This window comes from Eurosta solidaginis, chromosome X (genome assembly GCF_040869045.1).
Source record: "Eurosta solidaginis isolate ZX-2024a chromosome X, ASM4086904v1, whole genome shotgun sequence".
NCBI lineage: Eukaryota > Metazoa > Arthropoda > Insecta > Diptera > Tephritidae > Eurosta > Eurosta solidaginis.
This window is the reverse complement of record NC_090324.1, coordinates 125,597,996-125,621,042: the sequence shown is the minus strand read 5'-3', so window position 1 is coordinate 125,621,042 and position 23,047 is coordinate 125,597,996.

Below are 23,047 nucleotides of genomic sequence, written 5' to 3'. Positions count from 1 at the left end.
TCTACAGCATATAAGTAAATTATGCCATCATTGAACTCCAGTAATGATATGGTGCAACAAAATACAAAAATAAAAGAAAATTTCAAAATGGGCGTGGCTCCGCCCTTTTTCATTTAATTTGTCTAGGATGCTTTTAATGCCATAAGTCGAACAAAAATTAACCAATCCTTGTGAAATTTGGTAGAGGCTTAGCTTCTAGGACGATAACTGTTTTCTGTGAAAAAGGGCGAAATCGGTTGAAGCCACGCCCAGTTTTTATACGTAGTCGACCGTCTGTCCTTCCGCTCGGCCGTTAACACGATAACTTGAGCAATAATCGATATATCTTTACTAAACTCAGTTCAGGTACTTATCTGATCTCACTTTGTATTGGTGTAAAAAATGGCCGAAATCCGACAATGACCACGCCCACTTTTTCGATATCGAAAATTACGAAAAATGAAAAAAATGCCATAATTATATACCAAATACGAAAAAAGGAATGAAACATGGTAATTGTATTGGTCTATTGACGCAAAATATAACTTTAGAAAAAAAACTTGGTAAAATGGGTGTGACACCTACCATATTAAGTAGAAGAAAATGAAAAAGTTTTGCAGGGCGAAATCAAAAGCCCTTGGAATCTATATATAAATAAATTAGCGGTACTTGACAGATGATGTTCTGGATCACCCTGGTCCACATTTTGGTAGATATCTCGAAAACGCCTTCACATATACAACTAAGGGCCACTCCCTTTTAAAACCCTCATTAATACCTTTAATTTGATACCCATATCGTACAAACACATTCTAGAGTCACCCCTGGTCCACGTTTATGGTGATATCTCGAAAAGGCGTCCACATATAGAACTAAGGCCCACTCCTTTTTAAAATACTTATTAACACCTTTCATTTGATATCCATATCGTACAAATAAATTCTAGAGTTAACCCTGGTCCACCTTTATGCCGATATCTCGAAAAGGCGTCCACCTATAGAACTAAGGCCCACGCCTTTTTAAAATACTCATTAACACCTTTCATTTGATACCCATATCGTACAAAAAAATTCTAGAGTCACCCCTGGCCCACCGTCATGGCAATATCTCGAAAGGCATCCACCTATAGAACTAAGGCCCACTCCCTTTTAAAATACTCTTTAATACCTTTCATTTGATACCCATATCGTATAAACAAATTCTAGAGTCACCCCTGCTTCACCTTTATGTCGATATCTCGAAAGGGCGTCCACCTATAGAACTAAGACCTACACCCTTTTAAAATAATCATTAGCACCTTTCATTTGATACCCATATTGTACAAACTCATTCTAGAGTCACCCCTGGTCCACGTTTATGGCGATATCCCGAAAAGGCGTCCACCCATAGAACAAAGGCCCACTCCCTTTTAAAACACTTATTACGCTTTTCGTTTGACACCCATATTGTACAAACGCATTCTAGAGTCAACCCAGGTCCACTTTTATAACGATATTCCGAAAAGGCGTCCACCTATAGAACTAAGGCCCACTTCCTTCTAAAATACTCATTAACACCTTTCATTTGATACCCATATAGTACAAACAAATTCTAGAGTCACCCCTGGTCCACCTTTATGGCGATATCTCGAAAAGGCGTCCACCTATAGAACTAAGACCTACACCCTTTTAAAATAATCATTAGCACCTTTCATTTGATACCCATATTGTACAAACGCATTCTAGAGTCACCCCTGGTCCACGGTTATGGCGATATCCCGAAAAGGCGTCCACCTATAGAACTAAGGCCCACACCCTTTGAAAATACTCTTTGCCACCTTTCATTTGATACCCATATCGTATAAACAAATTCTTAAGTTACCCCTGGTCCACCTTTATGTCGATATCTCGAAAGGGCGTCCACCTATAGAACTAAGGCCCGCGCCCTTTTAAAATACTCATTAACACCTTTCATTTGATACCCATATCGTACAAACAAATTCTAGAGTCACCCCTGGCCCACCTTTATGGCGATATCTCGAAAAGGCATCCACCTATAGAACTAAGGCCCACTCCCTTTTAAAATACTCATTAACACCTTTCATTTGATACCCATATCGTACAAACAAATTCTAGAGTCACCCCTGGTCTACCTTTATGGAGATATCTCGAAAAGGCGTCCACCTATAGAACTAAGACCCACGCCCTTTTAAAATACTCATTAACACCTTTCATTTGATACCCATATCGTACAAACAAATTCTAGAGTCACCCCTGGTCCACCTTTACGGCGATATCTCGAAAAGGCGTACACCTATAGAACTAAGACCTACACCCTTTTAAAATAATCATTAGCACCTTTCATTTGATACCCATATTGTACAAACGCATTCTAGAGTCACCCCTGGTCCACGTTTATTGCGATATCCCGAAAAGGCGTCCACCCATAGAACAAAGGCCCACTCCCTTTTAAAACACTTATTACGCTTTTCGTTTGACACCCATATTGTACAAACGCATTCTAGAGTCAACCCAGGTCCACTTTTATAACGATATTCCGAAAAGGCGTCCACCTATAGAACTAAGGCCCACTCCCTTCTAAAATACTCATTAACACCTTTCATTTGATACCCATATAGTACAAACAAATTCTAGAGTCACCCCTGGTCCACGTTTATGGCGATATCTCGACAAGGCGTCCACCTATAGAACTAAGACCCACGCCCTTTTAAAATACTCATTAACACATTTCATTTGATACCCATATCGTACAAACAAATTCTCGAGTTAGGCCTGGTCCACCTTTATGGCGATATTCCTAAATCGCGTCCATCTATAGATCTATGGCCCACTTCCTCTTAAAATACTCTTTAATGCCTTCCATTTGATACACATGTCATACAAACAAATTCCAGGGTTACCCTAGGTTCCTTTTACAACATGGTGATTTCCCTTACTTTGTCTCCACAGCTCTCAACTGAGTACGTAATGTTCTGTTACACCCGAACTTAGCCTTCCTTATTTGTTATTATTATTATTAATTTCCCATTGGGGGATTGATCCCCCAAGGCCTTCGGGGAGTATCCTTATCGCTACAACAACAACAAAAACAACGCAAATTGGAAGAGAAGCTCGGTCTAAAATCTCTTCGGAGGTTATCGGTGGTTAAAACGATGGCATAGGCTTTATTCGTAGTTTTCGCGAAAATTATTGTTGAAACAAATTTTTTTCACACTAAGTTAAAAATAGCTAAAAAACAAAGTTACGCTTTTAAACACATTTTCGTTACTAATTTTTAAACCTTGAATTGAGTTCGTCTTTTTTCATATTGGGAACTTTGTATTTCGCGATAGCATTTCAAAATTAATTCTTAACCAGACATCCAAAATAATAATTATTTCATTATAAAATTTCAAAACAATATCACAAGCTTCAATAAGTATGAAAAAAAAGCTTTAAAAATAATTTTTCGCCACAAATATTACTTTTAAAGCTTCCGAAATTATATTTATAAATTTAGACTTTGTTTTGTTTGAGTCATGGCGAATTCAGTATCAGGTGTTGTAAGGGTAGAAGGGGTCCTAGAAATCACAAAAAATTAAATTGGTAGCTCTAGGAAACTTTTAGTTTATGAAAATTCGAAATTTATTAATTTAAATTTCGAAATTTAGTAATATCGCAACTTAAGTCCCGCATCTATGTATAGATGGTGTATAATTGTTTGCATTTATGTCGACCTGCCACCCCCTTATAATGTTCTACCCGAAAAACATAGGTTACTTTAGGTTAAGAGGGCGTGCATGGGTATTACCCACACTTCCACTCGGAGTCATTTTTGTCCATTGTGAGTGCCCTCAGTAAGTGCAGGGTGTCGGCACATTCGTTTAACCGCATTTCCTCCTAGTGGTCTTTAACGAACCACTTGCTTTCCCTGACGAACACAAGAAGAAGCGAGACTCTGAAACCCCGGACATCGGCAGAGAAAGTGGTAGATCGACCCCTCTTCCTCTTCATCCTGACAGCTTATGCAGATGGAGGTTGTTGGTATTCGCCACCGTCGGAGCATTGGTGCGATTTTATCATGTTGGGTTCTAATGCCTTATGGCGGCTTGGCTGTCCAAACGTCTGTTTTGTCGGTGTCGGAGAACATACTATCTTGCAGCAACCTTGCTGCTCTGTCTATAGCATAGACCTCGGCCTGGAATACACTACATTCGTGAGAAAGTCGGAATGATTGCCCTAACTGTAGATGTGTGGAGTACATCCCAGCTCCCGTTCCCTTTTCCATTTTCGAGCCGTCGGTGTAGATTGTAATGTCCCTACCATTGTCTAGGCTTTCTTCCCATTCCTCCTTTGAAGAATATCGTATGTTATGAACCTGGATGTCCAAAACTGCTGTAATGTGGTCGGTTTGGGATATTAGGTCGGTTATTATTACGTTTAATTCCCAGGCATGCCAGCCTTTGTACCTTTCCAACTCTCTGTTTATTACTTTTTTGTCTAGCTCAGACCAGAACTCCATATGTTAGTATTAGTCGAATGACTGTGCTGTACATGCCATGAATGACATGTGGTGCCAGTCCCCAGTTTCGTCCAAAGCCCTTTTGCAGGTTTAGTATGCTGCTAGACCTTTCTTTGACCTCACCTCAGCGTTCCTTCTCCAGCTTAATTTGAAATCAAGTATAAAAAAATAAATAAATATAAGGCGCGTTAACCTCCGAAGAGATCTAAAGCCGAGCTTCTCTTCCAATTTGCGTCGTGCTCTTCTTGCTTTTCCCTACAAATTGGCCGGACGGGACCTACATGAGAGCTTAATATGGCAGAAGTACACTCGGAGTGCTTGTCAAACACTGCCGAGGGGCGACCCCACTTAGAAAATTTTTTTTCTAATTGAATAATCTTATTTCTAAAATTTTGATGTTGCTTTGCCCGGAGTGCGAACCCAGAGCATACGGTGTGCTAGGCGGAGCACACTACCATCACACCACGGTAGCCGCCAAGTATAATGCCAAGATATTTGGCTTCCGAAGCTAGGTTTAACGTTGTGCCCTTTAGCCTAGGTAAGTTAAGGGAAGGTACCTTTGTCTTTGTCGTAAACAGGTCAAGTTCGGTTTTTGTTGGGTTTACCCCTAGTCCATTTTACCTTGCCCATCGCGAGATGTCGCAAAGTGAGATCACTGATCGTTGGAAAGAATTTGCTTGTGATCAGGATCACTAAGTCGTCGGCGTACGCTACAACCTTTCTTCCTGAAGATTTCAAGAATTTCATTGACCACCAGTATCCAGAGAAGTAGCGATAGCAACCCGCCTTGGGGGGGGGGGCCTGTGGTGGTCCTTTTGCCAGTAGAACCAGTTCCTAAAGTTACGTTGACGACCCTATTCCTAAGCATAGGAGCGATCCATGCAAATATAGAGCTTTGGTTCCTTATCGTGTAGACGGCCTCCAACTGCACGATGTTTACAGCACCCTCAATGTCAACGAAAGCTGCTAACGTGTATTCCTTGCAATTCAGTGAAATCTCGATGGCACTGACTGCCTCATGATGGACACTTTCAACTGATTTGCCTTTTCGGTATGCGTGCTGAGCTGCGTCCATCCTGCAGAGATTGGCATTGCTTCTGATACGTAGACCGATAAGTCTCTCCAGTGTTTTAAGTATAAAGGAGGAGAGGCTTATTCTATAGTCTTTGGCTTCCGAGTGGTTAAGTTTTCCTGCTTTGGGAATGAAACCCACCCGCTCATTTATCCGGGCTTTGGGTACATAACCATCTTGTAGGGATCTTGAGAAGATGCCGGCTTGTAACATAGCTTGGTACCGGAACGTACCGGATCTGCATTCGGCAAAGGATCATCAACATCTGTTTAGGTCAGAACCTAAATATTTATATCTATTTTACACGGCCACCCCAATGCATAATTCATTTAGTTGCACATATGTATTTACATAAATACACTGTCATGTATTGCTAACACGCATGCATACAACCTCATATTGTCACTCACACATATAAGCAGCATAATACGGGTAACTGAGTTTTCCATCGGATAACAAATATCCCTTGGAAAACCCCCGCACGATCTCCGGTCCGACACAACGGAGATCATTTTCTTCTGTTCTGTTCTATTTCAACCACGGAGGAAGAAAGTCGCTGCTGCTGTCACGCCACATCATATACCAAAGGTAAAATATTGTACTAACTTAATACAAAATAAATTAATTATTGTCTTTATTACTTATACAAATATTTGCCTTTTATTTCCTTTTCCATATCCACATATATATATTCCCCGAGCTACCACGCACCGTGCGAGAATATACATTGGTCCTGTCTCACCGAGAAAAATTTTAAAAGCGACCAGACCAGATACAGTCCACATCACAAAAAAAGGCAAATCAAGATCAGTATCAATTTTGGGCAATAATCCTTCCACACAAGACCTTCGAGATTTATTGGCACAACACAATAAGACCTTCGAGATATTTAACAACATTTGGCGAAGCCACCACCACAACAAAGAAAGCGGCAAAAACAACGCAACAACAAAACAAGGTACGTGGTTACATATTCTAACGCACAGTGACAAATATTTTTTTTTTAAAGTGAATTGTGTTCATACGGCCTTTTGTCTATCAGCTATATCCCCTCACCCGCGGTAAGGTATAGCTGACACAGCATAAGGTAACATAGTGCAGTTTTTTCCAAGTAAATTTTCTTTAATTCTGCACTATTTTCTGGTTCACATAACCACACTTTCCTTTGGATAGTTCAATTTTGTTTATTTTCAACAAAAACAACGCTACACTTTATTTTATGTGCATAAGTACCCAACAAAAAATTCACTGGTACTTGCACGGTGACAAATAATTTTGTTTAGAGTGAAGTGTGTTCATACGGCCTTTTGTCTATCAGCTATATCCCCCCCACCCGCGGTAAGGTATAGCTGACACAGCTTAAGGTAACATAGTGCAGTTTTTTTTCAAGCAAATTTTCTTTTAAATTGAAACTGCACTATTTTCTGTTTCACATAACCATACTTCCATTTGGGTACTTCAGTTTTGTTAATTTTCAACAATAACAAAAACACATTGTTTTATGTGCATAAGTACCCAACAAAAAATTCACTGGTACTTGTAACTGTTGAATTTTTTCTTATTTTATCGTACAATTTCCCTTATTTTTCACTTTTGCATATTTGCTTTGATTTTGCTCATAAAATCAATAGAATAGCGATATATTTTTCAAACACGAAGTCTAGTTATTTTGCTGAAATACATATAAATACAAACAATTCATTTATTCCTGTCAAATTTGGGTGGCGACCTGCGTACATATTTAATTTACACTGAAACAAATAAAAGTTCATATTAGAAAAATTTTTCTAATTGATTACGGTGTTAATTAATTTGCGTTGCTGAGTCATATAGGTGGTTGCTATTTTTTATTCTTTTTTTTTTGCTAATTAAATTTAAAATACACATTAAATTGCCTTAATTTCTGTATTGTATTCATATACCAAAATGGAATCCTTCATACAAAAAGCAGAGGCTATCTTGGAATTCGAAACGGATTTCAATGATCAACCCACAGCTGACCACTCCATAATATCCCTCAGTATTCAGCAGGGTGAATTTAAAATTATGTGGGAGAAGCTAAGGGCTGCATATGAAGAAGCTACCTCCTCAACTCAGGGGCTGCAAGCAAAAGAAATTTCTTCAATTAAAAAGAAATATAAACTGTCATACCAATCGTATGTACGATGCTTGACTGCAATGGGTAAGTTGTCTGACAAGTTATCCAAAGGCACCAAGGAGACTGAAGCAAGCACAATATGCGTCTTCCTCCGTGCGATACAGCTGTTTTTAAGGGTTATTATTTGTCGTGGCCAACATTCCGAGATATGTTCACGGCCATTTACATATCGAACAAGGACCTTGCCCCAATTGAGAAGCTATTCCACCTTAGGCAAAAAAACTCAAGGGGAGGCCAACGATATTGTAAGCAATGCACCTGTCACCAATGAAGGTTTTGATATTTCCTGGAAGAGTTTAACTGAAAGGTATGAAAATAAGCGTAGTTTAGTGAAGGCTCAACTCGACACCGTCTTGGGCATAAAGCCCATAGAGTCTGATTGTGGTAAATCAATAAAGGATTTACAATTAAAATTTAATAATTGTATGACATCATTAAAAGTTCATAAAATAGATCTGTGGGACGCCCTCTTTGTATACCTGTGTGCTGAAAAATTTCCCGAAAGCAGCCTCTCGCTTTGGGAACAGTCTTTGGGGAACAAGACAGAGATAGCTAAATGGGAGGACATGAACAAATTTCTTGCTGACCGATTTCTTGCGATGGAAAACGTGTCTGGCCATAGAGGTAATAAGACTTCAAAAAGTGTTAAGCCTCAGATTACAAAACTAACTCCTGAACCCCAACAAAAAAAGGTTGGCAGCTTCCAAACAAGCGTCAAGAAATTTAATTGTAAAATGTGTCACACAAATGAGCATAAATTACGCAACTGCACGAAATTTCTTAAACTTTCACCTGCTCGTAGAGTCGATTTTATTAAGAGCAATAATAGCTGCCTGAATTGTTTATCATCTGGACATACTGTGTCGAAATGTACAAGCTCATACAACTGCAGCACTTGTTATTCTCGACACAATACGCTACCACATATACAAAAAATTCAACAAAAGACAGCAGCGCATGCAAAGCATTCGGATGATGATGCCCCATTAACATCAAAACAGGCTAGGGAAAGACAAAATTCAAAGTCCCATGAGAAGCAAGTCTCGAATGTGCAATCTTGTCATGCTCATACAACCACAGGTGTACTGCTAGGCACTGCTCGTGTCAGCATTAATTACAATAATACCAATTTTTCAGCTAGAGCCCTAATTGACTCTGGTTCTGAGTACTCGTTCATAACCGAACGTCTTAAACGTCGAATTAACCTGCCATCCAAGAAAATTCGCGCTCAAGTTTCCGGTATTACTAACGCATTCTCTGCACAGATCAAGGAATCTTGTTCAATAGAGTTGCGGTCCCTAGTTGACCCATTATTCTCTTTGAACGCAACGGTCCTTGTCCTGCCTCAACTAACAGGGAATCTTCCAACGTGCCAGATCAGCGCGATGACAAAGCAATCATTCCCAGATATCGAGTTGGCAGATAAAAGATTCTTTGTAAATGAGCAAGTGGATCTAGTTCTCGGAGGGGACATTTACCCTCAAATAATTCTGAACGGATTGCAGAAGAATGTGCTTGGTACGCACAAGAAACTCTTTTCGGCTGTATTCCTACAGGCCGTGCAGATGCTCAAGAGCAAACAAACCGAATAGTCTCTTACTACAGTGACATATCATTGGATAAAAAACTATCCGCCTTCTGGGAGCTCGAAGAACTCCCAAAAAACAAACGTCTAAATCCAGACGAACAATACTGTGAGGAATTGTATAGACATACAACCACAAGGGATAAAACAGGGAAATATACTGTCTCACTACCATTTAAACGGGAATTTCCATCAAACATCTCTCTAGGACCATCTCTTAAAAGAGCCTGTTCTCAGTTCTTCCGGAACGAGACACGCCTCGCAAAAAATCCTACCCTACAAACGGAGTACAATCGAGTTGTGACCGAATACGAGGAATTAGGACATATGTCAAGGATCAACAGCATCGTGCCACCAGACTCCTCTGACCATTATTTCCTACCTCATCACGCCCTCATCAAGGAAGAAATTACCTCCACGAAAGTTCGCGTTGTTTTTAACGCATTTAGTCCGACTGCAAACGGAGTAAGCCTGAACGATGTTCTTTATACGGGCCCTACCCTACAAGCGGACTTGACGATTCTCATTCTTCGCTGGAGACTATAAAAATACGTCTTCAACAGCGATATTGAGAAAATGTACCGACAAATTATGGTACATCCGAACCAAACCAAATACCGTACTAGCTCTGAAAGCCCTATCAGTCTTTACGAACTAAAGACTGTGACATTCGGGGTTAACTGTGCTCCTTATCTAGCAATAAGGACACTTTTACAATTGGCAGAGGACGCCGAAGACACCTTTCCAATTGCATCCACAATACTAAGAGAATACATGTATGTGGATGATATTCTTGCTGGTGGACAAAGAAAGCGTATGCCGCGGCGGTATACCTGCGAGTGGAAAACAACGACCAAGTTCTGACCAATTTGCTATTGGCAAAAACAAAAGTAGCTCCGGTAAAAACTATATCGCTTCCCCGACTGGAATTATGCGGAGCCGTACTACTCTCCGAAATGATGGAAACAATTCTAACAAATCTCAACTTAGGGAATCCAAAAACCTACTTATGGACCGATTCAACGATTGTACTGGCATGGATACGAAAACCCCCTTGTTTGTGGTTAACTTTCGTAGCACACCGTATCACGAAAATCGTCCAAAACGCCGGAAAGGATAATTGGAGTCATGTCGATTCGGGATCAAATCCAGCCGATATGGCTAGCAGAGGACTCCCAGCACATGAACTGGTCAACAATTCCTTGTGGTGGCAGGGACCTTCTTGGTTACAAGAAGACATCTCGAAATGGCCTACACAAGATATATCTTACAACACAACCATAGAGGAGAAACGAGTGCAAGCTCATATAATCACGACCAAAATTAATTGTGATATTCTGGATAAATTTTCGAATCTACCTAGAGCTGTGAGGGTGATATCTTATGTCTTGAGATTTCTCGAAAGAACTCATCCAAAGACAAAAGATTATTTTAATAAAACTTCGTATCTGGTTTCATCAGATGAAATCGAAATCGCTACGCAACGCTTAGTTAAGAGGACACAACAACAGTTTTATCCCACAGAATATAAAAATCTGAAGGCAGGCAAGCTAGTAGATTGTAAAAGCGAAGTGCTTCCTCTTGATCATTTCTTAGACAAGTATGGCATTATAAGGACTGGTGGTCGCATCCGCGCGTCTCTAGACCTACCATACAATGAACGCCATCCAATAATCCTACCCTACACATGGAAATTTTCTCGCCTTTTAGTTCAGCTTATCCATGAAATCTCTTTACATGGAGAAAATCAACTAATGTTTAGGCTTATTAGGACCCAATACTGGATTCCTAGGGTTAAAAATATGATAAAATCCATCATTCACAATTGTAAGGTCTGCACAATCTATAAAAAATGTGTACAAACCCAACTTATGGGTAACCTTCCCAAGGAACGTACCACATTTTCCCGACCATTTACTAATTCAGGGGTAGATTTTGCAGGACCATTCGACATAAAAAGTTATAGAGGTAGAGGTTGTCGAATTTCGAAAGGTTATGTTTGTCTGTTTGTCTGCTTTACTACGAAAGCCATACATTTGGAAGCCACAACCGACCTTAGCACCCAATCCTTTCTCGCGGCACTTTCCAGATTTATCGCCAGGCGAGATGTTCGAAAAATATATATTCCGACAATGGGAATAACTTTGTCGGGGCCTCGCGATCACTTAGATCTGAGTTTAAGGCATTTATAGTTGATTCGCGTGAGAACGCATTGTCTAAATATGCTCATCAACTTCTGCAATGGCATTTCATCCCTACTGCCTCTCCTCATTTGGGAGGTCTGTGGGAAGCAGGAGTAAAAAGTTGCAAAAGCCACTTTCGAAAAGTGGCAGGTAGGGATAAATATACTTTTGAGGAATTCACAACCCTACTTTGTCGAATAGAGGCTTGCCTCAACTCGCGACCACTAAGTCCAGCGTCGAACGAATCGACCGACTTAGAACCCTTAACCCCTGGTCATTTCCTGGTAGGCGGACATCTTCTCGCTCCTCCAGAAATAGATTCCAATGAGAATCCTGCCTCCATAGTCAATAGGTGGCATAAATTAAAAGCTTTGCATCAAACCTTTTGCAAAAGATGGAAAAGAGAATATCTCTTAGAAATGCAAAAGCGGGTTAAATGGAAACACCCGAAAGCAAACATCAAAATAAGGGATTTCGTCGTCGTGAAAGACGACAATATATCTCCAAACGAATGGAGACTTGGAAGAGTGGTCGAACTCCACCCGGGAGCAGATGACCTTGTCCGAGTTGTCGACATCACGACTGAAAAAGGTCAAATTACAAGGCCCTTGGCCAAACTGGTTCTACTTCCACCAGCCAATGAAACAAGTGGAGGGGTATCCACCGATGACCAAACCGACCCTTAAATCAGGGCATCCCACTTCGCAAAATAGGTAATGCCATTTCTAATTATCGGCGTACAAAGTGAACAACTTTTATTTCAAAATTAAAAAGCAAAAATCGACAGGGTGCAGATACCAAGTCTATGAAAACTACAAACAAAATCCCTGAAAAGTAACCTATGTCCCCAGCGGAAACATATATAAAATACATAAATTAACTACAAAACTAACTACAAGCACATTACCACGTACAAACATTGGTAGCCGCAGGGAAATACACTCATTTAGTCGTTTGGTTTCTTTTTCGTCCGTTTCAAATTCCTTTTCAGCCATCTGTTCCTAAATATAAAAGGATTTAACTTGACAAAGCTTTGGTTAACACAACCTGCATAATTCATTACCACGTTAATTTATCATGTTAAGACAAGTTGGTGTAATTGGACTAACTGCATAAGAAATCTAAACCGCAAAAAAAAAATTCCTATTGTACCCATCCGCATGCGGGTATAATTAGTAGGTATCAAACGATATCATTAAAACTACTCAATTAAGAGTATAAATAATGCCTTGCATTTCGTTTTGTACAATGGTTCTTAACCATTGCATTAAAAAGTTAGTGTAGTGTAATTTTACAATACACTAACAAAAAAACAGATGTGCATTTACTACGTCAATATTAATAAACACAACCCATATTTGTAATCAGTACATTTCTTTTTTCCAATAATAACATTTTTTTTTAGTTAAGTGCTTTCTCTTATTTCTCATAATAACTCACAATATTTTTTGTGAGGTATTTGAGACAAGCAAAAGCACTACAACAAAATTGCAATTAACTTTGCACAAATAAACTAATCTTTACAACTGATCGCTTCTGCGATCATTTCTGGCTTTTCTAGCACAAAAACTAGAAAGAAAACTTAAATGCACATCTTGTCTTAAAACATCGTACATTATTCCGGGACATAATTGGCATAGGTAAATTTGTTTGATGTCCACCTTCATCCGTGAAGAGCAAAACCTCAAACCATTTTTTTTGGAATGAATCAATCTTCCGGCGTGCAAGTACGTGTGTACCCCAAGGAGTTCATAGTAATTTGCATAATCTGAAAAGAAGACAAAACAAGAAGTTATTAAAATGATTAATTTAACACAAATTATAAAATTTTACAACTTGTTTACTTACCATCATCATGTTTATTATGTAATGACATTCTTCTTCATCCATTTGTCATTCTTTCATCCCTTTTCACTTAACACCAATTTCGCCGTGTGGTGTTTCCATTTCAGCAAAATAAATGCACACCAATTTTCAGTATGCGTGTTCCCGAGGTGCATCACAGGAACCAATTTTTTTTTTTTTTTTTTCATCAATATTCCAAATTAAATGAATGATGAATGCTTTACTGAATCTTCTTGTAAAAATAACGGTAAATGAAATTGGAAAAAACGCGAAAAGTTAAGAATGACTTACAATAAAAAATTATTTAGAGTTTTTGTCGAATACTACAATAACTAGCCTGAAATGCGAAACCTTTCTTGGGTGGCAGGAATCTTGTGACAAAAGTAGTCACAAAATAAAACTAAAGCACAAACTTTCGATCATATTCGAAATAACAAATTTTTCTGTCGTAGTCCAAATTAAAAGTTTTCGGCCTTAGCACAGAAAGTGGAGTTGCCAACCACATAAAGGCATGTTAGAGGGTCAATAAAACTCAAAATTCTTAAAGCGTTTGCCACCCAACCAAAATTCATTTTTAAAATAAAACATTTTATTAAAATTAAAACCAAATTTAACAAAATAAATCCAATCTGGCACGGAGACCCGTCCTTTCCGTCTGGATATAACCTTAAATTTTATAAGGTTGAAATCTGGAACGGAGACTTGGCCTCTTTGTCCAGGTGGAAAATAATCTGACAATCGTCGAAATCTGGAACGGATACCTGTCCTTTTCGTCCAGACTGGGAAAAACTCGAAATTCAAACGAGGTTTATGCTAATAAAGTGCGTTGAATTGTAACCCGTTCTTGTTTTCAGCTGTAATATGTTGCTTCTTTTCTTCCTACAGCGGCCTCTATTATCGATGAGGTACGAGCGCTATCAGCCAACACATATTTCTTCAAAATAAACAAAAAATTAAATCTAGTTTTTAAGTACTACTGTGCGTAACAGCTGAAGCATGGAATTCCTCCCACAGATATTGCTTACCGCAAAGGGGCCGGCATGTTTAGGTCATGTTAGGTCCTACCACGCACCGTGCGAGAATATACAACATCAATAACTCTAAGGCCTTCGTAGAGTGCCCTTATCGCTACAACAACAACATGCATGTGCGTCGTTAATATTGTGTCCATGTATGTGTGGCTGCTTATTCGCTGTTTTAATGCATTTATTTAAAGCCCCGCCACATAAGCGGTTCTTCATATAGATGCGTTTAACAATCTTATACATTATGATTGCACGTATAGTTATGGAGAACGACAGCAACGCTTAAGAAGAAGAATGTGGAATTTGACTTGGCTAAGGGTGCTTTCACACTTTGCAATTGAAATTATTTTTCCCACTTGTTTGTACTATTTAAATTGTTTACACTGCAAACTGCAATTTAACAAATGAATAGAACACAAATAAAAAAGGAAGGCTAAGTTCGGATGTAACCGAACATTACATACTCAGCTGCCAAATTAAAGCTTGCAATACTTTTAAATTACCATCATTTAAAAGTGGGCGGTGCCACGCCCATTGTCCAAAATTTTAATAATTTTCTATTCTGCGTCATAAGGTCAACCCACCTACCAAGTTTCATCGCTTTATCCGTCTTTCGTAATGAGTTATCGCACTTTTTCGGTTTTTCGAAATGTTCAATATCGAAAAAGTGGGCGTGGTTATATTCCGATTTCGTTTATTCTAAATAGCGATCTGAGATGAGTGCCCAGGAACTTACATACCAAATTTCATTAAGATACCTCAAAATTTACTCAAGTTATCGTGTTTACGGACAGACGGACGGACATGGCTAAATGAATTTCTTTTTTTCGCCCAGATCATTTTGATATATGTATAGAAGTCTATATCTATCTCAATTAGTTTATGCCGTTACGGCGTACCGGTATGCGAACAAAATTAATATGCTCTGTGCGCTCTGCTCAACTGAGCTAAAAAACGGTTAGTGAGGACATTAAATTTTATACAGATTTAAATATTAAAGGCTTCATAAACCTTTTTAGTGTTTTGCGAATTTGGAGGAGCAAACGTTCATAGTAATCTTACATACATTTTTTGGATTTATATTAAATATTTTCATGCACACATACTTACGTAGAATTTTAAGTAAATATATGAAGGTTTATAATCAGTTTACCAAATAGTTGTTACTTTTGTACTATTACAAATACATAATCAATCCGCTCTAAAAGTATGTTTCATCTTTATTTTGGGTAAACGTCAAAGCAAAGTCATGATTTGAAGTAATTAAGGACGTCTAAGTTCGGGTGAAACCGAACATTATATACCCAGTTGTGTGTTCTCAAGGGCTTTTGGTTTACATCATGCAAAAATTTTTTATTTTCTTCTACTAAATGTGGGCGGTGTCACGCCCATTTTCCAAAATTTTACTAAATTTTTAATTTGCGGCATGAGGTCAACCCATCCACCAAGTTTCATCACTTTATACGTCTTTGGTAATGAATTATGGAATTTTTTCCATTTTACGAAATTTTCGATATTGAAAAAGTGGGCATGGTTATAATCCGGTTTCGTTCATTTTAAATAGCAATCTGAGATAACTGCCAAGCAATCTACATACCAAATTTCGTTAAGATACTTCAAAATTTACTGAAGTTATCGTGTTTACAGCAGACGGACGGACGGACATGGCTTAGTGAATGTCTTTTTCACCCTGAGAATTTTGATATATGGAAGTCTAAATTTATCTCGATTAGTTTATATCGTTACGAAATACCGTTATGCGAACAAAATTAATATACTCTGCGAGCTCTGCTCATCTGAGTATAATTATAGCTGTGTTGGTTTCGCAGATCGTTTATAAGTGGTTTTTAATTCCATATCACATACGTTTGGGAAATATCGACCAAATTGTAGACCAAGGGTGAGGTTTTTTGGAACGATTTTTATACTCAGTTGAGCAGAGCTCACAGAGTATATTAAGTTTGATTGGATAACGGTTGGTTGTACATATATAAAGGAATCGAGATAGATATAGACTTCCATATATCAAAATAATCAGGATCGAAAAAAAATTTGATTGAGCCATGTCCGTCCGTCCGTCCGTCCGTCCGTCCGTCCGTTAACACGATAACTTGAGTAAATTTTGAGGTATCTTGATGAAATTTGGTGTGTAGGTTCCTGAGCGCTCATCTCAGATCGCTATTTAAAATGAACGATATCGGACTATAACCACGCCCACTTTTTCGATATCGAAAATTTCGAAAAACCGAAAAAGTGCGATAATTCATTACAAAAGACAGATAAAGCGACGAAACTTGGTAGATGGGTTGAGGTTATGACGCAGAATAGAAAATTAGTAAGATTTTGGACAATGGGAGTGGCACCGCCCACTTTAACAAGAAGGTAATTTAAAAGTTTTGCAAGCTGTAATTTGGCAGTCGTTGAAGATATCATGATGAAATTTGGCAGGAACGTTACTACTATTACTGTATATGTGCTAAATAAAAATTAGCAAAATTGGATGAAGAACACGCCCACTTTTTAAAAAAAAATTTTTTTTAAATTCAAATTTTAACAAAAAATTTAATATCTTTACTGTATATAAGTAAATTAAGTAATTATTAATGATATGATGCAACAAAATACAAAAATAAAAGAAAATTTCAAAATTGGCGTGGCTCCGCCCATTTTCATTTAGTTTGTCTAGAATACTTTTATTGCCATAAGTCGAACAAAAATTTACCAATTCTTCTCAAATTCGGTAGGAGCATAGATTCTATCACGGTAACTGTTCTCTGTGAAAATGGGCGAAATCGGTGGAAGCCACGCCCAGTTTTTATACACAGTCCACCGTCTGTCCTTCCGCTCGACCGTTAACACAATAACTTGAGCAAAATCCGATATATCTTTACTAAACTTAGCCCACGTACTTATCTGAACTTGCTTTATCTTGGTATAAAAAATGGCCGAAATCCGACCATAACCACGCCCACTTTATCGATATCGAAAATTACGAAAAATGAAAAAAATGCCATAATTCTATACCAAATACGAAAAAAGGGATGAAACATGGTAACTGGATTGGTTTGTTGACGCAAAATATAACTTTGGAAAAAACTTTGTAAAATGGGTGTGACACCTACCATATTCAGTAGAAGGAAATGAAAAAGTTCTACAAGGCGAAATCAACAGCCCTTGGACTCTTGGCAGGAATACTGTTAGAGGTATTGCATATATAAATAAATTAAGAGCCACGACAGATGTATTTCTGGATCACCTGGTCAAAATTTGGTCGATATCGCGAGAACGCCTTCACATATACATCTAAGGGCCACTCGCTTTTAAAACCCTTTAAAAGCGCTAATACCTTTAATTTGATATCCATATCGTACAAACACATACTAGAGTCACCACTGTCCCACCCTAATGGCGATATCTCTAAAAGGCGTCCACCTATAGACCTAATGCCCACTCCCTCTTAAAATGCTCAGTAACACCTTTCGTTTGATACCCATATCGTACAAACATTCTAGAGTCAGCCCTGGCCCACCCTAATGGCGATATCTCGAAAAGGCGTCCACCTATAGACCTAATGTCCACCCCTCTTAAAATGCTCAGTAACACCTTTCGTTTGATACCCATATCGTACAAACATTCTAGAGTCACCCCTGGCCCACCCTAATGGCGATATCTCGAAAAGGCGTCCACCTATAGACCTAATGCCCACTCCCTCTTAAAATGCTCAGTAACACCTTTCGTTTGATACCCATATCGTACAAACATTCTAGAGTCACACCTGGCCCACCCTAATGGCGATATCTCGAAAAGGCGTCCACCTATAGACCTAATTCCGACTCCCTCTTAAAATGCTCAGTAATACCTTTCGTTTGATACCCATATCGTACAAACACTCTAGAGTCACCCTTGGTCCACCTTTATGGCGATATCTCGAAAAGGCGTCCACCTATAGAACTAAGGATTACTCCCTTTTAAAATACTCATTAATACCATTCATTTGATACCCATATCGTACAAACACATTCTAGAGTCACCCTGGCCCACCCTAATGGCGATATCTCGAAAAGGCGTCCACCTATACACCTAATGCCCACTCCCTCTTAAAATGCTCAGTAACACCTTTCGTTTGATACCCATATCGTACAAACATTCTAGAGTCACCCTTGGTCCACCTTTATGGCGATATCTCGAAAAGGCGTCCACCTATAGAACTAAGGATTACTCCCTTTTAAAATACTCCTTACCACCTTTCATTTGAAACCCATATCGTACAAACACATTCTAGAGTCACCCCTGGCCCACCCTAATGGCGATATCTCGAAAAGGCGTCCACCTATAGACCTAATGCCCACTCCCTCTTAAAATGCTCAGTAACACCTTTCGTTTGATACCCATATCGTACAAACATTTTAGAGTCACCCCTTGCCCACCCTAACGGCGATATCTCGAAAGGGCGTCCACCTATAGACCTAATGCCCACTCCCTCTTAAAATGCTCAGTAACACCTTTCGTTTGATGCCCATATCGTACAAACACATTCTAGAGTCACCCCTGGCCCACCCTAATGACGATATCTCGAAAAGGCGTCCACCTATAGACCTCATGCCCACTCCCTCTTAAAATGCTCAGTAACACCCTTCGTTTGATACCCATATCGTACAAACATTCTAGAGTGTCCCTTGGTCACCTTTATGGCGATATCTCGAAAAGCGTCCACCTATAGAACTAAGAATTACTCCCTTTTAAAATACTCATTACCATCTTTCATTTGATACCCATATCATACAAACACATTCTAGAGTCACCCCTGGCCCACCCTAATGGCGACATTTCGAAAAGGCGTCCACCTATAGACCTAATGCCCACTCTAAAATGCTCAGCAACACCTTTCATTTGATTTCCATATCGTACAAACACATTCTAGAGACACCCCTGGTCCACCTTTATGGCGATATCTCGAAACGGCGTCCACCTATGGAACTAAGGATCACTCCTTTTCAAAATACTCATTAACAGCTTTCATTTGATACCCATATCTTACAAACATATTCTAGAGTCACCCCTGGTCCACCTTTATGGCGATTTCTCGAAAAGGCGTTCACCTATAGAACTAAAGCCCATTCCCTTTTAAAATACTCATTACAACCTTTCATTTGATACTCATATCGTACAAACGCATTCTAGAGTCACCCCTGGTCCACCTTAATGGGGACATCTCGAAAAGGCGTCCACCGATAGACCTAAGGCCCACTCCCTCTTAAAATGCTCAGTAGCACCTTTCATTTTATACCCATATCGTACAAACAAATTCTAGAGTCAGCCCTGGTCCACCTTTATGGCGATATCCCTAAATGGCGTCCATACATAGAACTATGGCCTACTCTCTCTTAAAATACTCTTTAATACCTTTCATTTGATACACATGTCATACAACCACATTCCAGGGTTAGCCCAGGTTCATTTTCCTTATTTTGTCTCCATAGCTCTCAACTGAGTATGTAATGTTCGGTTACACCCGAACTTAGCCTTCCTTACTTGTTATTCATCCTTTGTGAAATAAGGGAAAATCACCATGTAGAAAAATGAACCTAGGGTAACCCTGGAATCTGTTTGTATCACATGGGTATCAAATGAAAGGTATTAAAGAGTATTTTAAAAGGGAGTCGGCCTTAGTTCTATGGGTGGATGCCTTTTCGAGATATCGCCATAAAGGTGGACCAGGGGTGACTCTAGAATGTGTTTGTACGATATGGGTATCAAATGAAAGGTGTTAATGAGTATTTTAAAAGACGTGGCCTTAGTTCTATAGGTGGGCGCCTTTTCGAGATAACGCCATAAAGGTGGACCAGGGGTGACTGTATAATGTGTTTGTACGATACGGGTTAGGTATTAATGAGGGTTTTAGAAGGGAATGACCGTTAGTTGTATATGTGAAGGCGTTTGCGAGGTATCTACCAAAATGTGGACCAGGGTGATCCAGAACATCATCTGTCGGGTACCGCTAATTTATTTATATATAGAATACCACGAACAGTGTTCCTGCCAATATTCCAAGGGCTTTGATTTCGCCCTGCAACACTTTTTCATTTTCTTCTACTTAATATGGTAGGTGTCACACCCATTTTACAAAGCTTTTCTAAAGTTATATTTTGCGTCAAAAAAAGCAATCCAATCACCATCTTTCATCCCTTTTTTCGTATTTGGTATAGAATTTTGGCATTTTTCTCATTTTCGAAATTTTCGATATCGAAAAAGTGGGCGTGGTCATAGTCGGAAGTCGCCCATTTTTAATACCAAGATAAAGTAAGTTCACATAAGTACGTGAACCATGTTTAGTAAAGATATATCAATTTTTGCTCAAGATATCGTGCTAACCGCCGAGCGGAAGGACAGACTGTATATAAAAACTTGGCGTGGCTTCAACCGATGTCGCCCATTTTCACAGAAAACAGTTATCGTCATAGAAGCTATGCCCTTATCAAATTTCACAAGGATTGGTATATTTTTGCTCGACTTATGGCATTAAAGGTATTCTAGACAAATAAAATGAGAAAGGGCGAAGCCACACCTATTTCGAAATTTTCTTTTATTTTTGTATTTTGTTGCACCATATCAGTACTGGAGTTGAATTCTGACATAATTTACTTATATACTGTAAAGATATTAAATTTTTTGTTAAAATTTTACTTTTAATTTTTTTTGTAAGTGGGCGTGTTCGTCATCTGATTTTTCAAATTTTTAGTTAAAACACTTATAGTAATAGGAGTAACGTTCCTGCCAAATTTCATCAATATTCCTTCAACGACTGCCAAATTACAGCTTGCAAAACTTTTAAATTACCTTCTTTTAAAATGGGCGGTGCCACGCCCATTGTCCAAAATTTTACTAATTTTCCATTCCTCGTCACAAGCTCAACCCACCTACAAAGTTTCATCGCTTTATCCATCTTTGGTAAGGAATTATCGCATCATGGCGCGGGTCACACTTAGCCTGGCCTGGACGACGAGAGTGGTGTCTTCGGACTATCTTCCTCCGTCGCCCACTCAAGTGTCGAGTGGCACGGCGGCGAACGACCAAACGACCCCTCCCCCCTCAGCTCTGGTATAGTAAGCTAGCCGGAGCGGATGCCTAAGGCATATTTGAGCACTCCCACTAGCGAGCTGAGGAGAAGAGGGTGCGGCCGTGATAGGGGTCATCTCTTGCTGCGCCGAGATGACGAGAGTTGTGTCTTCGGACTATCTTCCTCCGTAGCCCTGGTCTGGTTATGAATGGCTCGCCGCCTGAACGCCCGCACTACCCACTCCCCACAGCTCTGGTTTCGGCCGTGAACCGATGGGTGCGCAGAAGGGCCATTACCGCAGTGCCGTTAAGGTGAACTTCCACTCCGCCCACGGATCGATCCACGTTGTCTCGGCTGGTGCAGTCCCATCCCCTTGTGCACCTTCTATCTAGCGTCCAAGTAGGGAGGCGGGGGTGCCCAGCGGTGGCGCCAGCGCTAACCGAGTCCTCGCAGTCTCTTGCAGTTCTCCCGCCCGTCCGATCCCGCCGACCACCGCTCAAGCCGACGACCGATCCGCTCGATACCACCGACGACTGCACCTACCGGAACAACCCGCCGCTGTACAGGTAAACCCCGTTACCATAATACCTCCATTTCCGCCTTAGCCCTGGTACGCGTTCCGTAGCCCACCGCTACGGACGGACATACGGTGTTATATATAACTAACTACAACTTGCTTCAGTCTTCAACTGACACTAGGGAGATCGGAGCGGGCGAGCATGCTTGCGTTAACCGGGCTTAGTCACTCGGGTGGTCGGGGTTCTTGCTGCGATCCACCCTAATATGAGCATCTATATATAACCATAATATTTCATGCGCTACGCGGGACTAAACCACCTAAAGACACAGAGTCAAAGCAAAAAGCAAAAAGCACCCAGCCTGCTTTCCTTATTTCCGTTAACTTGCATAGTAGAACCGGACGGACTTCTTACAGCAGAAAAATGAAAAACCCAAAGGTGAAGGTCGTAACGCACCACAAAAAAAAAGAACTATGCCGAAAGAAATGTGTGCATCAACAAAAAAATTTATACATCAGCGTGCGGAGGAGTCAGGTGTTACTACTCCTCTTAATATATTCTCAATCGCTACCCTACCTTGTATTGAGAGCTACTGCTAACTCTCCCATACCCAACCAAAATAAAAACACACGGCTATATTATATGCTTACAAGACCTGAACAATAATCTAGTATTTATTCATTATTTGAAAATTATGATTCATTTACCTTACGTATGTATGTAAACGAAATGTCCATTCATATTTCTCAACAGGTGCTTCTGTAAAGGTTTTTACAAGTAGCTTAAAGTAAACTTACTTTGTGAAATGACATAAAGCGTTTTCAGTATTAAATAATTTCTTTAACTTCTTTCAGACGAACCTATATAAGTGTTGGTGGCAAAAGATTATAAACAATTAGATTCTGAAAAAAAATTTACATATTTACAACAAAAAAAGTAAGGAAAACGGTTTGTCAATGTACTTTAATTGAACATTTCAAAAAAAAACAAAACGTTTATACATGTAAGAGGATAGCTGCATTGAACATCTCCTTGCATTGTTTAAGAACTCATTAGCATTGCACCTTATAATGAATGTATGACATCAGGAATTTATGTGTGTATATTAGGGTGGGTCGATTTGTA